This window comes from Furipterus horrens, unplaced genomic scaffold (genome assembly GCF_987537825.1).
Source record: "Furipterus horrens unplaced genomic scaffold, mFurHor1.1.pri manual_scaffold_5, whole genome shotgun sequence".
Taxonomy (NCBI): Eukaryota; Metazoa; Chordata; class Mammalia; order Chiroptera; family Furipteridae; genus Furipterus; species Furipterus horrens.
In genome coordinates this window covers 36,350,728-36,363,513 of record NW_028327175.1, presented here as the reverse complement: position 1 = coordinate 36,363,513, position 12,786 = coordinate 36,350,728, and the positions used below count along the sequence as shown (strand labels likewise).

The 12,786-nt window shown below is 38.1% G+C and overlaps 1 long non-coding RNA gene across 1 annotated transcript in view; it reads left to right on the top strand.

The window, feature by feature from the left end:
* Window positions 1–2,853, top strand: part of LOC150008392 (uncharacterized) — a 326,304-nt gene extending 323,451 nt beyond the window's left edge. Inside the window, exon 6 of the long non-coding RNA XR_016511114.1 lies at window positions 2,711–2,853. This is a non-coding gene — a long non-coding RNA (uncharacterized LOC150008392). The remainder of the gene's footprint in view (window positions 1–2,710) is intronic.
* Window positions 2,854–12,786: the final 9,933 nt, after the last annotated feature.

Here is a 12,786-nt window from a genome sequence, read left to right as displayed (position 1 = left end):
GGTATTGGAGGTAGGGGAAGACTTCCAGCCAAGCTATCCTCCGACACCACCGCTGCTGCCGCTGCCACTGCCGCCACCACCACCAGTGTCACCACAGCCCCAGTTCCTCCCACCAGGCTTCCTCTCTGCGATCCACTTTCTGCCTCCACCACCAGCACCCTTCTCACTGGCCATCCCATCTTATATGGACCAGGAGACCCCTGATGACCAGGATGCGGTGGTGCCCCGCGAGCCCAGCCAGCCATCCTCTCAGTAGCGTTCGGACTAGACCCAGGCCCTCGGGCCAGCGAAGTGGGGCATTGGGGCTGTGACAGCAATGATTTTCCTGTCGGTGTTCAGTGGTGTGTAGGGAGGGAGGGTAGTGATAGATAAAATACAGTTAATTCCCACTTCAAGATAGGAGGAAAGAGGGCGGTTTCTAAGTTTCTCTCAGTACCGAGGGGAGCTTGAACAGGAGAAGAGAGGATGAAGTTTCCAGGCGAGGAGATGAAGTTCCCAGGGGAGGATGAAGTTCCTTTGAGGAGGGGGGCGCTGGTGGAAACTCATGTTTAGGAATGAATTTTACCATCTCTGGGTTGTGCTACCTTTTATGAGACTCGCGCTCAGAGGCGCACTTTGATTTCCGCAGACCCAGCTCTAGGACAGGAGGCACCATGTATTTCAGCCTTCTGCCTCTGCATGGTCCCCAGCGGGGGGCGGCACCAACATCGGGCTTCCACACACCCAGGTGGCCAGCATGAGCAGCCAGGATCAGGGCAGTGACAGCAGGTTCTGGAGTGTCCTCCTTTGCTGCCCTGTCTCCCATAGCCTTTCTGGACACTGCCCCTTGCCCCTTCCCCAAGGGGCTTTACTGGTAAGCATCATGACCACTGGGACTGCTTCACCTCCCCTCCATCAAGTTTAAGCCATTTATAGGCATCATTTCTAGTTTTTTTTAAAAACTATTAAAAGTTTTATTAATTAGTGTTTTTATAGTGATTGCCAACTTAAAAAAGTAGGCTACTTGTAAGCACTGATGCAGTTCTCAGAGAATAGAAGGGTGTTTCCAAAGTACCTGTGATGTCAGCAATTTCTTCTCTGGGGACAGTTTACTGTTGAAATAAAATGAGCAATGAAAAATTAAAAACAAGCAAACTGTGAAGTATACCTGCTATATACAGTGCAGGGAGGACCAAGCTGAGGAAAGCACCCAAGCACAAATGGGAAGGCCTCTGAGAGAAGTTAAGTGCATGAGACTCCCTGGAAAACCTCACCAAATTCTCAAGGATGGAGGCAGAAGAACCAGAACAAGGGACAGCTATGTGGCAGGCAGCTTATGTAAACCTCAGCCTTAACAAAGTCAGGAAAGACAAGACGTCACCAGAGCAGTCTCCTTGAGATGCGGATTGACTGAGTCTGTTGCAGTGGTCACTTCAGAATAGGACTGCTAAAAGCAAGAAAAGATAAATGATAACAGAAACTGCCCAATTTAGGAAATAGGAGATAGTGAACAGAACTGGTAGGAAACTTGACATTGATTCAGTGACATAGAAGCAAAAAAAAAAAAAAAAAAAAAATGGTTTTCAAGAGAATGTGTTTAAATTTTCACAAGATATAGAAAGATTAAATAATATGTAGATTGAGCCCTGACCAGTGTGGCTCAGTTGGTTGGAGCATTGTCACATACACCAAAAGGCTGCAGGTTTGATTCCCCATCAAGACACATACCTAGGCTACACGTTTGATCCCCAGTCAGGGCACATTTAAGATGCAACTGATCGATATTTTCTCTCACATTGATGTTTCTCCCTCTCTCTCTCCCTTCCTTTCTCTCTAAAAGCAATGAAAAAAAAAATGTCTTCAAGTGAGGATTAAATAAGTAAATAAATAAATAAATACACTATTCCCATCATGGGAGACCCCTCTCATAACCTCGTCTAAACCTAATTATCTCCCAAATGATCCACCTTCAAATATCACCAAATTGAGGTTTAGGGCTTCAATATATAAATTTGGGGAGGAAACAAAAATTCAGTCCATCACAGTTACTCTTCAACAATCTAACACCAAAACAAATCATAATGTTATGACTATTATATTACTAATATTATATTACTGCTATAATTAAAATTATTTAAAATTACTTATGGGTAAGGGTTGAAAGGATATATGCTTGTTTTGTTGGGACTATGCAATTCTGAGTAATATTAAATTATGTTTCTGCTATAACCAGACTATTTTTGTAGAAAACCTCTTAAAAGTATAGCCAACATTATTTTATACTTATAAAAATCTAGATGTTTTACTCAGGTCTCTCAGTTCCACATTTTTTGAGTGGGTTGCAAAAGAATTAAAAATATTGCTTTTTCATGCCCTTCTACATTGGTAGCTATGTTCATTGACATGATGGATGCGAACCACTGTGGTCGATTATAGTATAGGAAGTTATTTTTGCATTCCAGATATCATTTCCCATGGACACTGAGTTTGCAATTTCTGAAGTGTAAAAATTTAATATTTTTCTTCTCTAATCTCTGGTATTTTTAAGGTCCTTGATTCTCTTCCATTTAGCAGCACCAGCCAAGTTTTTCCATAAAGAAGTATCTGATTAACCTAATTAGTTCCCCAGAAATAATTACCCAATTATAGACTGTTTACTAGTTTCTGCATTAGATATTTTTAAAACTGACAGAATTAAAAATATATGTTTTCCTTACTCTTCCCTATCCAGAACATTATGTGGCTTTAGAAAACATTGGGAGACTTCCAAAGCAGCGATTTTCAACTGGTGCACTGCAAGAGACACACAGGTGTGCCACAAGAATTTTTAAAACATGAAGCATTCACCTCTTATTCCTAAGATTGTCAAATAAATAAATTACAACAGCCAACACAGCAATAGCTATCTGGTGTGAATGAGTCTAAATTATACCTATTTTTTTGTCATATCAGAAAAAAATTATTTTTGGTGTGCGTCAGAATTTTAGTCATTAGTTTATGTGTGCCATGAGATGAGAAAGGTTGAAAATCACTTTTCCAAATGATTATGTTGTGCTGATGACGTGTGTGGCATTTAGGAATGCCAATAGGCATAAGTGGATTTCCCTTATTAACATCTTTTAGAAGCTCAGAATTAAATGTATAGAATTTTTATATGCTATTGTTATACCTATAGAACTCTGGTTCTCTTTCTTTTGTTTGTGGGTAAAGCTTCGCTTATATAACACCATATGCGATAGTCAATGTTGCTCATTGCTGCTGCAGAAGTAAGAGACTGTGGGCTATGTGCTATTCTGTAAGCTTTAACTGTAATCCATTGCTTGTTGTTCCACTTAGGCTGGGGACTGTGCTATGAAGAAGACCTATTTTGGAGATGGGTTAAATATATAGAGAGCAGTAATTATGGCAGGTGCTATTCTCCATATTTCCAGGTCTTAAGTGAATTAAAAACCCTCAATCAGATATATGGAGACAGAATACACAAAGAGCCAGGTGTCTGAGTTCCAACCAACTAGCTTTTTGATTTAGGTAGATGGTATTTAAGCTGTATACACTCAGCCTCCTTACTTAGAAATAGAATTAATACTTATGTCATAGGATTATATTATGAATTACATAAGCCCTGGCTGGTTTGGCTCAGTGGATTGAGCGTCGGCCTGCGAGCTAAGTGTCGCTGGTTCGATCTTCCAGTCAGGGTACATCAGAGAAGGAAAACTCTGACTCCAAAAAACCTCCGCTGCCTTGCGGCATACCTCTTTAGGGGAAAGGCTAGGGGTGTAAACCCCGACAGAAAATCCGGAGCCGGAATCCCTAAGGCGGTTTGACGTTGTAGTCAACACCGGCAACTCCTGCGGCGCACCTGAAGCCAAGCTGTATTGACTCCGTCTTTCCCTTGGACCCTTCAGCTGCGAAGAGAGGGGGTGTCTGCTGCATGGGCAACAGCAGACCCTCCATATCACCCTGCCCAGGCTCTGTAGCTTCAGCTTCACTGGAGAGGACACTCCAGCGTCATCGCAAGATGTCGATTCAACACGAGAGGAGACAGATACAGTGTCACTCCCGAGTCGGACTGCACAGCCATTCTTGGCGGTGCAGATAGACTCTTAAGAAGCTACACCATCGTCTCTCGAGACGGACGGCTGCCGACGACGACGACCGACGACATAAGATACTGAATGTAAAGTGCTTTGTTCATATCTTCTACATAGTAAGTGCTAAAAATATTAACTTAAAAAAATCATTATCATTTATGGTGTCTCCTCATTTTTACATAGTCAATTATAATTAAATTTAATTAATCCATTAATGAGCTACACCACTGAGGATGATCTTTGTCAGGTTTCCTCCTGCTGAGGAGGTAGCATGGCAGCAACTCTTACCCTGGTGGTTATTCTGAATATAGCAGTGATTCCTAACTACCCCAGGGTTGCCTAGCAACTGGATCAATAAAAGGATGACCACATACAAGGATGGCTACTTTCAGGTAGAGGTCTAGGCAATTTGTTTGATGCTATCAGGTGGACATCACACAAGGAGAGAGGAGCCTCATTCTTGTAGTACTGTTGGGAAGTTTCTTCAAAATACTCTGGAGTGCATAGACTTCTGGTATCAGAAAATACGATCTGTCATTTCAATCTAGTGACTATAGTACTTTCTTCTTAATCTTATATAACAGCTTTTTAGAAACTATTCTAAGTCCATGCTGTCTTTCTTTCCTCTCTCTCTCCTCTCTCTCTTTCTTCTTTCTTTCTTCCTTCTTTCTTTCTTTCTTTCTTTCTTTCTTTCTTTCTTTCTTTCTTTCTTTCTTTCTCTAACTTATATACACATAGTATATATATATCCATAAATACACATATTTACATACATATCAGTTTTAAATAATAAAAAGTGATAACTATATTGCATTACATGCTATTTCTAATACATTCTGATTCTATGTTATGCTATTCTGATTCTAGGATTTTAACAAGCAAACTGATAACAGATGAGAGTCCCTTTGCAGCCTAGTGTGATTTTACTTTCATGCAAAGCAAAGTATTTTGGAACCAAATCAGGGATATGTATGGAATTAATCATTTATTTTTCTTCAATATATTCTTTCTACCACTGGGAACCAGAATCAATAATTATGTTCTCTGGTTTATATTCAGCATAATGCCTTAACCTCCAGCTCTGAAACAGCAGATTTTGTGAGAGATATTGATGGTGTTTTGTGGAATTCTGCAGGGCCAACTAAACTGAGGATGTCATTGTTCTACATTTGTCTATTCTGAATCATATAGCCTTAGCCATTAAGACATTAAAAGGTAGATAATGACCAATTACAAATTAAGGAAATTTTGCAATAGTGCTCTATATTTTCTAAGTACCAACACAGATGTTTTCTTACATTAAAAACATGACTATAGTAACACATCGCTTATATTTAAGAGCCTCATTTACCATCTTGTAAAAATAAATACATGGCTATAATCTACAAGCAATATCAGTTAATACTGTGAAGATCTATTGTATACTGAGTCCATGACGTACTGCTAGTTACTATGAGGATGCGAAACTCAACGAGTCAGAGCATCAAGTGTATTACTATTAGAGATGACCCATTTTAAAAAAATATTTATTTTGTTGTGTTTATTTATTTATTTATTTTTAGAGAGAGGGGAAAGGAGAAAGAGATGGAGAGAAACATCACTGTGTGATTGCCTCTCACTCGCACCCCCAACTGGGGACCTGATGTGCAACCTAGTTATGTGCCCTGACTGGGAATCAGAACCAGCGACACTTGGCTCGCAGGCCTATGCTCAATCAGCTGAGCCACAGCAGCCAGGGCTGAGATGACCCATTTTTTATATCATAGCTTCAGCTGTATGAATTCGTTTCAATAGACTTTTATCGCATATCTTCCACGTGTGAGGTGCTGTACTGGGGAAAGAGCACAAGCAGTCTTAGTGCTTCCACATCCCAGGAAATATTGTCATCATGTTTCAGAAGAGTTTTTGGACAGCCAGGTGTATCCTTGGAGTTTAACAATGTGAAAGTGCTATTGGTGCTCTTCAAAACCCCAGTAGACAGGGAAGATTTGGATGGCCACTAGGGATTACAGGGTCAAGGAAAAACTTTGTTGTTATTTAATACTGTGAGTAAGTTTAAATGCTTGTGCAAAAGACCTGGCTTAGATGGAGAGGTTGAAGACAAGAGGAAAGAACTGATTGTTATGGCAAGGTCTCTGAGCAGGCAGAAGAGAATGGAACCTGGAGAATAGATTTAAGAACTGGTCTTGTATTAGGGGAATGATGTCTCTTCTGTTGTCTTGGAGGGAAGGTAGAGGCCCAGGGAAGCTATAGCCATGTATGGCCCCTAGGGAACTAGACAGAGTGAGCTACTATGGTATTGAAACTCGACTCTTCTGCTAGGACTAGCCTTAATTTAAATAGTTGGTACATAGTTACATTATTTAGTGTGTAATCTGAAAGCAGCAGAGGCTCTGCTGGTGGGAACATATAATTTATACTGTTAAAGGGGTTTGCAAATATATGGCTGGATCTTTTCATACACTAACAAGCTAGTCCATGGGAAACCTCTCTTCAAATGAAGTTGACCTATGTCTCATTTCCTTAGATGTGATGTGGCCAACCACCATCCCCTTAACACAGTTTGCAGATGACTCAGGCCAAATAGAATCAGGAACCATATGAACCTGCTCTCCTGGGAAACTTGAGATGGAGCTACAAAATAAAGTTAAAACAAAATTATCCTTCTCCATTTCCTAGCATGAAGAATCCCAGAGCCATTCCTTCTGTGTTCTCTACCTATACCATGTGCAATGCAGACAATAGCTAGGTAGTAAGAGTTCTCAGTTGACTTATTCTCTTAGGAATATGTACTTTTCCTGGGAGTCTGGTTTTGAGAAAAGAACCTAATGGATGGTCTTTTGACAAGACCTAAGTAATATTTTAGACTTTCTTTCTAGTTATAAATTTAGTGTTAAGTTTGCCATAAAGTATAATTTTCAAAATAATTAGGTCAGGCATATGCTATTTTTTAATTTATTGATTTGAGAGAGAGAAAGGGGAGAGACATCAACCTGTTGCTTCACCTATCTGCATTCAGTGGACAGGGCTTCAGGCATATGTTATTTTGATTAAGAAAACATAATGAAAAAATTCATCAAGCTGTGACTGAAAGTTCACATGATCCTTATTAGAACAAGGTGAGCAAACATTATGATAACAAATCAGAAGTGAGTCATGCTCTTTATCATATTTTTAAATAAATTTTTCTAAACACAATTCCACAGATTTCAAACAGTACTGATTATGCAATCCATGGAGATGTCAAATGTGAAAAGAGCAATGCATATTATCAGTTACAATGTCTGAAACTGAGCACATAAAGATTAATTTTTATTAGTGAATAATTAATGTTTTAGAATGAAAACAGACATACTTTTTGAATTACTAGTCTTTTTTTCCCAGTAACATTAATATGTATTGATACAAGATATAGACAAGTGTAGTGACTGCCCTCCTTTTCCATTAACCAAATCTCTTTGAGGCAGCTGGATTGATACAAGGCTTACCAGTTATTTTGGATACCCCTTGTTAAGCATGAAGAAACTGACTGTGGAATCAGAGATTTTCTTTGAAGCCACATGATAAATGTAGCTGTAGTAAAGATGAAATAAGGTAAAAATGTTTTGTAACCAATTAAATAAATACTACATTTAAATTTAGATTTTTGGTAAAGAAAAAATCTATAAAAAGATGGTCTGAATATAAAGCAATTATATATTATTCCCGTATTAGGTGAGAAAAAATGAGTAATTTTATTAGTTTTAGATTTTTTGTTATATTAAGTAACTATTGTTTTTATTTACTTTATCACAAGATATAGTTTCCTTCATTATATAGCTTTATAGGCAATCTGGTAACTTTCATGTATGAATGACAGATTAATTTTAGACGTCTTAGTCTAAAAAAATAAATGCTACTCTAAGATATGAGTGTAATATACAGAATACATATTGCAGTTCTTATGCTAATTAGTTAAATGCCATCCTGGAGTGGGGATGGGGGTGTTATGTCTAGAGTATTTCCTCTGACTAGAACATTGAAACAAAACACATTCCTTTAGTAATGACTAAAAAATACTTCTCTTTAAAATTGTATAATTACCCAAATACAGGAATTTCTAGGTAAGATGTTTGACAAATGCACACTGCTTTTGTTTTCCAGGTGGATGCCCAAAGTAATTTCCTGGGGCTCTTTGAACTCAGTGCTTATAATATCATTAATATTGTTGCTGACACTTAAAATATAACTAAAAACATTCTCATCAGATAGTTTTTATTGTCTTCAAATGGTAGCTTGGGTATTTGCTTCCTCCTCTTCATTTTCAGAAAAACCAGCCAACCATAATTAATAGATTTTTAAAAATTCATATTTGGATAGTCATTTTGAACATATTCTAAAACTTTAAAATTTGCTCCCACCCCATTTTATATTTTTGATGTCATTTTTTTTACATTTTTAATTGTGTGTATCCTTTAATTAATTATTATATGTTTATGTACCAGTAATTCTATTACTTTTGTCTTTAACTTTTATACTTGCTTTATCAATCTACAATTTTTACTATATACCTTTTCCAGTGAGATTATTAATTCTGTATGTATTTTTATTACTAGTACCATTTCCTTTTAGCTTAAAAAGTTCTCTTAACATTTCTTATAAATCTAGTTTAGTGATGATGAACTTCTTTAGCTTTGCTTATCTGGAAAACTTTTTTTACTTTTCAGGCTTAAAGATCTTACATACAGGGGTGGGCAAAAGTAAGCGATTACTAATAAATAATACAAAAATTAATAAATAAATTATAAGAATAAATTGTATTTTCTGTACTCACAACTGTAAACCTTTTGCATGCCCCTTTACTTATTACTGAATGAACCTACTAGTACACAAAAATATTAACAAAGAAAAAAATTACTTTTCCAGTAATATCCCAATAAAACACACCCAATAATTCTGATAGTAGTGATCTTTTTAGTGATATGGTAAGATGCAGGCAACCTAGATATAGCATAAATATGTGAGCCATCTCACATACAATTCCTTACAAACCCAGGTTGGTTCTTCTCTAATATTTCCTATTGTAGTTGTACCTGATTTTATTATTAGTTTACATCCAAATCCATTGGGGAATGAGCCAATTCTTCTTTTAGAAAACTTTTTTTTTCTTAATCCCTTTATCTTCTTCACCAAGTCCCCCAATTCCTCCTCCCCTCTGACACCTGTCAGTCTATTCTCTGTATCTATGAGTCTGTTTCTATTTTGTTATTTTATTTTCTTCACCAGTTTCCATATATAAGTGAAATTATATAGTAGTTGTCTTTCTCTAACTGACTTATTTCACTTAGCGTAATACTCTCCAGGTCCATCCATGCTGTTGCAAAAGGTAAGATTTCCTTCTTTTTTATAGCTGAGTAGTATTCCATTGTGTAAATGTACCAGAGCTTTTTGTATCCACTCTTCTACTGTGGGGCATTTGGGCTGCTTCCAAATCTTGGCTATTGCAGGTAACACTGCAATGAACACAGAGGCACATATATTCTTTCAAATTAGTATTCAGGTTCCTTTGGATATATTCCCAGAAGTGGAATTGCTTGGTCACAAGCCTGGCTTGGGGTTGAGACCCCACTCTTCTTGGGGGGGGGGGGGCCTTTGCAGCTGAAATATCTCTCCAAAATCTCAGCCATCACCCATGGAAATGGGCCAGCCATTTTCATGTCTCTTTCCTTCCAACCAGTCTTGATGTGGCTTCTTCTATAAATAGTTGGTTGTAAGACTTCTCTTCAACTAATCTTCAGTTGGTTATTCAGGTTGATTGCTCTATATTTTAGTTGCAAATCCCATTTGATCCTGGGTGGAGATGTGGGTAGTTTCCTCCTACTCAGCCACATCTTGGATCTGCTTTTGGAAAACCCTTATTCTGTCCTTTAATTCTGAATGATTATCTTGCCAAGTAGAAAGTACTTGGCTTGAAGTTTTTTCCTTTCAGTACTTTAATTATGTCTTGCCACTCATTTGTGGTTGACAAAGTTTCTGCTGAAAATCTGCTGATAGCCTTATGAGGTTTCCCTTATACATAACAAGTTGGTTTCCTCTTGCTGCTTTTAAGATTCTCTCTTCATCTTTAACTTTTACCATTTTAATTATAATATGTCTTGGTGTGGATTTCTGGGTTCAATTTAGATGGGATTTGGGGTCTTACTGAACCTGATGTCTGTTTTCTTCCCCAGATTAGGGAAGTTTTCAGGCATTTCTTCAAATAATTTTGCTGGTCCTTTCTCTCTCTTTTTTTCTTCTGAGGCCCCTATAATGCAAATGTTATTCTCTTGATGTCGTTCCTAAGATATTCTAAGGTATGTTCACTTTTAAAATTATTTTTTACTTTTATTTGCTCTGAGTTAACATTGCTTTTTCTTCCAGCTCACAAATACATTCTTCTGCTTCATTCAATCTTCTGTTGAACTTGTCCAGTATATATTTTTACTTTAATTATTGTATTCTTCAGCTCTGTAACCTCTGTTTGGAACTGTCTTATATTTTCTATTTCTTTGTTGAGGATCTCACAGTTTTCATTCATTCTTCTCCTGAGTGCAGTGAGCATGCTCATAACCATTAGTTTGACCTCTTTATCAGGTAGACTGCTTTTCTTCATTTCCTGTCTTTTCTGAGGTGTCATCTTATTCTCTCTTTTAGAACATATTCTTAGTATCCCCATTTTCTCCAGTTCTGTGTTTGTTTCTGTGTATTAAGCAAGTCAACTACATCTCCAGTCTCAAAGAACAGGCCTTATGTAGGAGATATCCTATTGGGTCCAGTAGTATTAACACCCCTGGCCACCAAGGCTAGGAACTCAAGGGATATTCCCTATGTAGGCAGTGCATGTCCACCTTCTGTGGTGGATTGGAGGCTGTGGCATGAGGGTGAGCAGCACTCTCAGTGGGGCTTGTTCACTGACTGTAGCAGGTTAATGGGAGAATTCCAAAATGGTGCCACCAATGTTGGCATTAATAAGGCAGAATGGGATCACAAAAATCACAGCCTCCAGTGTTTCTGTACCTGGAGAGAGTCCCAACAGTTTCCCGCCTCTTTGGCAGATGTTTTAAGCTGAGTAAGTTACGTACAGTCTAGGTACTTTTAAAACTGGTGTTTTTGCATTGTGTCCAGGGGTAGTAAATCTACATGTGAGCCCTTTAAGAACATTTCTCCCCTGACTGGTGTGGCTCAGTTGGTTAGAGTGTCATCCCATACAACAAAAGGTTGGGGATTCATTCCTGGTCAGGGCACTTACCTAGGCTGCAGATTCTATCCCCAGCTAGGGCATGATTGATGTTTCTCTCTCACATCAATATTTCTCTCTTTCTCTCCCTCCCATCCTCCCTCTCTAAAATCGATAAACATACTACCTTACCTTATTTAAAATAAGAGCAGTCTCACTCCCCAACAATTCTATAGTTTCCCTGGATGTACTTCCCATTGGTTTTCAAAGCCAGGCATTCTTTGGGCTCATCCCTCCTGTGCAGGATCTAAGGGTACCTGATGTGGAGCGCAAACTCCTTGCGCCTCGTATTTGCTGTGTTCATCTCTTTTGCCTTAGGTTTATTTCTTCCCATGGAGCTTGTTTTTATCTCCTATAAAGTAAATTTCTGGAAGCCTACCAGGTTTTCACATGTTCTCAGACCTATATGACTTTTAACAATAAAAAGTTTGTTTCAAGTTTGGACCTGACTACATATTCTTTATTCCTGCTAAATAAATCCCACCCGTCTACCAGAGCTAGTAATATGCTATAGGAATCCTGGCATTGGAATTATTTCCCCCTGCTTCTTAAAATAGTGCATCCCTGGATGTCCTTCCCCTTTTATTCATCTTTTTTTTTTTTTAGTTTAACATAAGGTGATAGTTATGTGAGGTCAGAAGTAAGATATTTCTACCTAGTAGATGTCCACCTAAAAACAGAGAGGAGGCAGTAACCTTCAGTTGTTCTGAGTCTGAATCCCCAGCAGAAAACATAACTCCAGGGACTCTGTTGTAGGCTGGTGTGTTTATTCTGTCATGCAGTGAGAGCAATACTGACTAAATATTTTTTCTGGAAAGTGTCCTGCTAGGAGCTGTAGTAGACATAGTGACTCCCCACAGGAGCTTAGAAATTCATGGGATTCATGGCACAAGGATGCTCAAGAACTTCCTATACTGCAAACCCTTTTATCACCTGGTGGGTAATGTCTTCTGTTATTTCTTCTTTACAAAAATGAAGATTATAGGTAGAAATGGAATCAGAGATAGAATTAGGATAAAGACAGTTTCCTTTTCCTGGTAGTACTTAGAGCCCTGGTATTCATATGACTGTTTATAATGGATGTCCCTTCTGGTTTGTCATGGATTTAATACTCATTAGTTTGAGCTTAAGCATATTGGTTATAAGATAAATTGGCTATGACTCCATGATTGCAAGCACTTCTGTTTTTAGTAATCCTTAGTACTCTGTTTCAACCTCTATATCATCATCTCTTATCTTCTCTTTTTTCTTAGTTCCCTTTCTGTCTTCCATCGGTGTATCTGAAAATGGTGACCATTGATAAACCAGTTTCATAGCTACTTAAGTCCAGGAGACTTAAGATTCTTCTGGAAGGTGCCAGACAAGTTAAAATGTAATCTTATAAATTCAGTTAAACCATTGTTTGTGAAAATGTGTTACTACCCAACATTATTAACCTACCCACCCCAAATCCGCAAACTC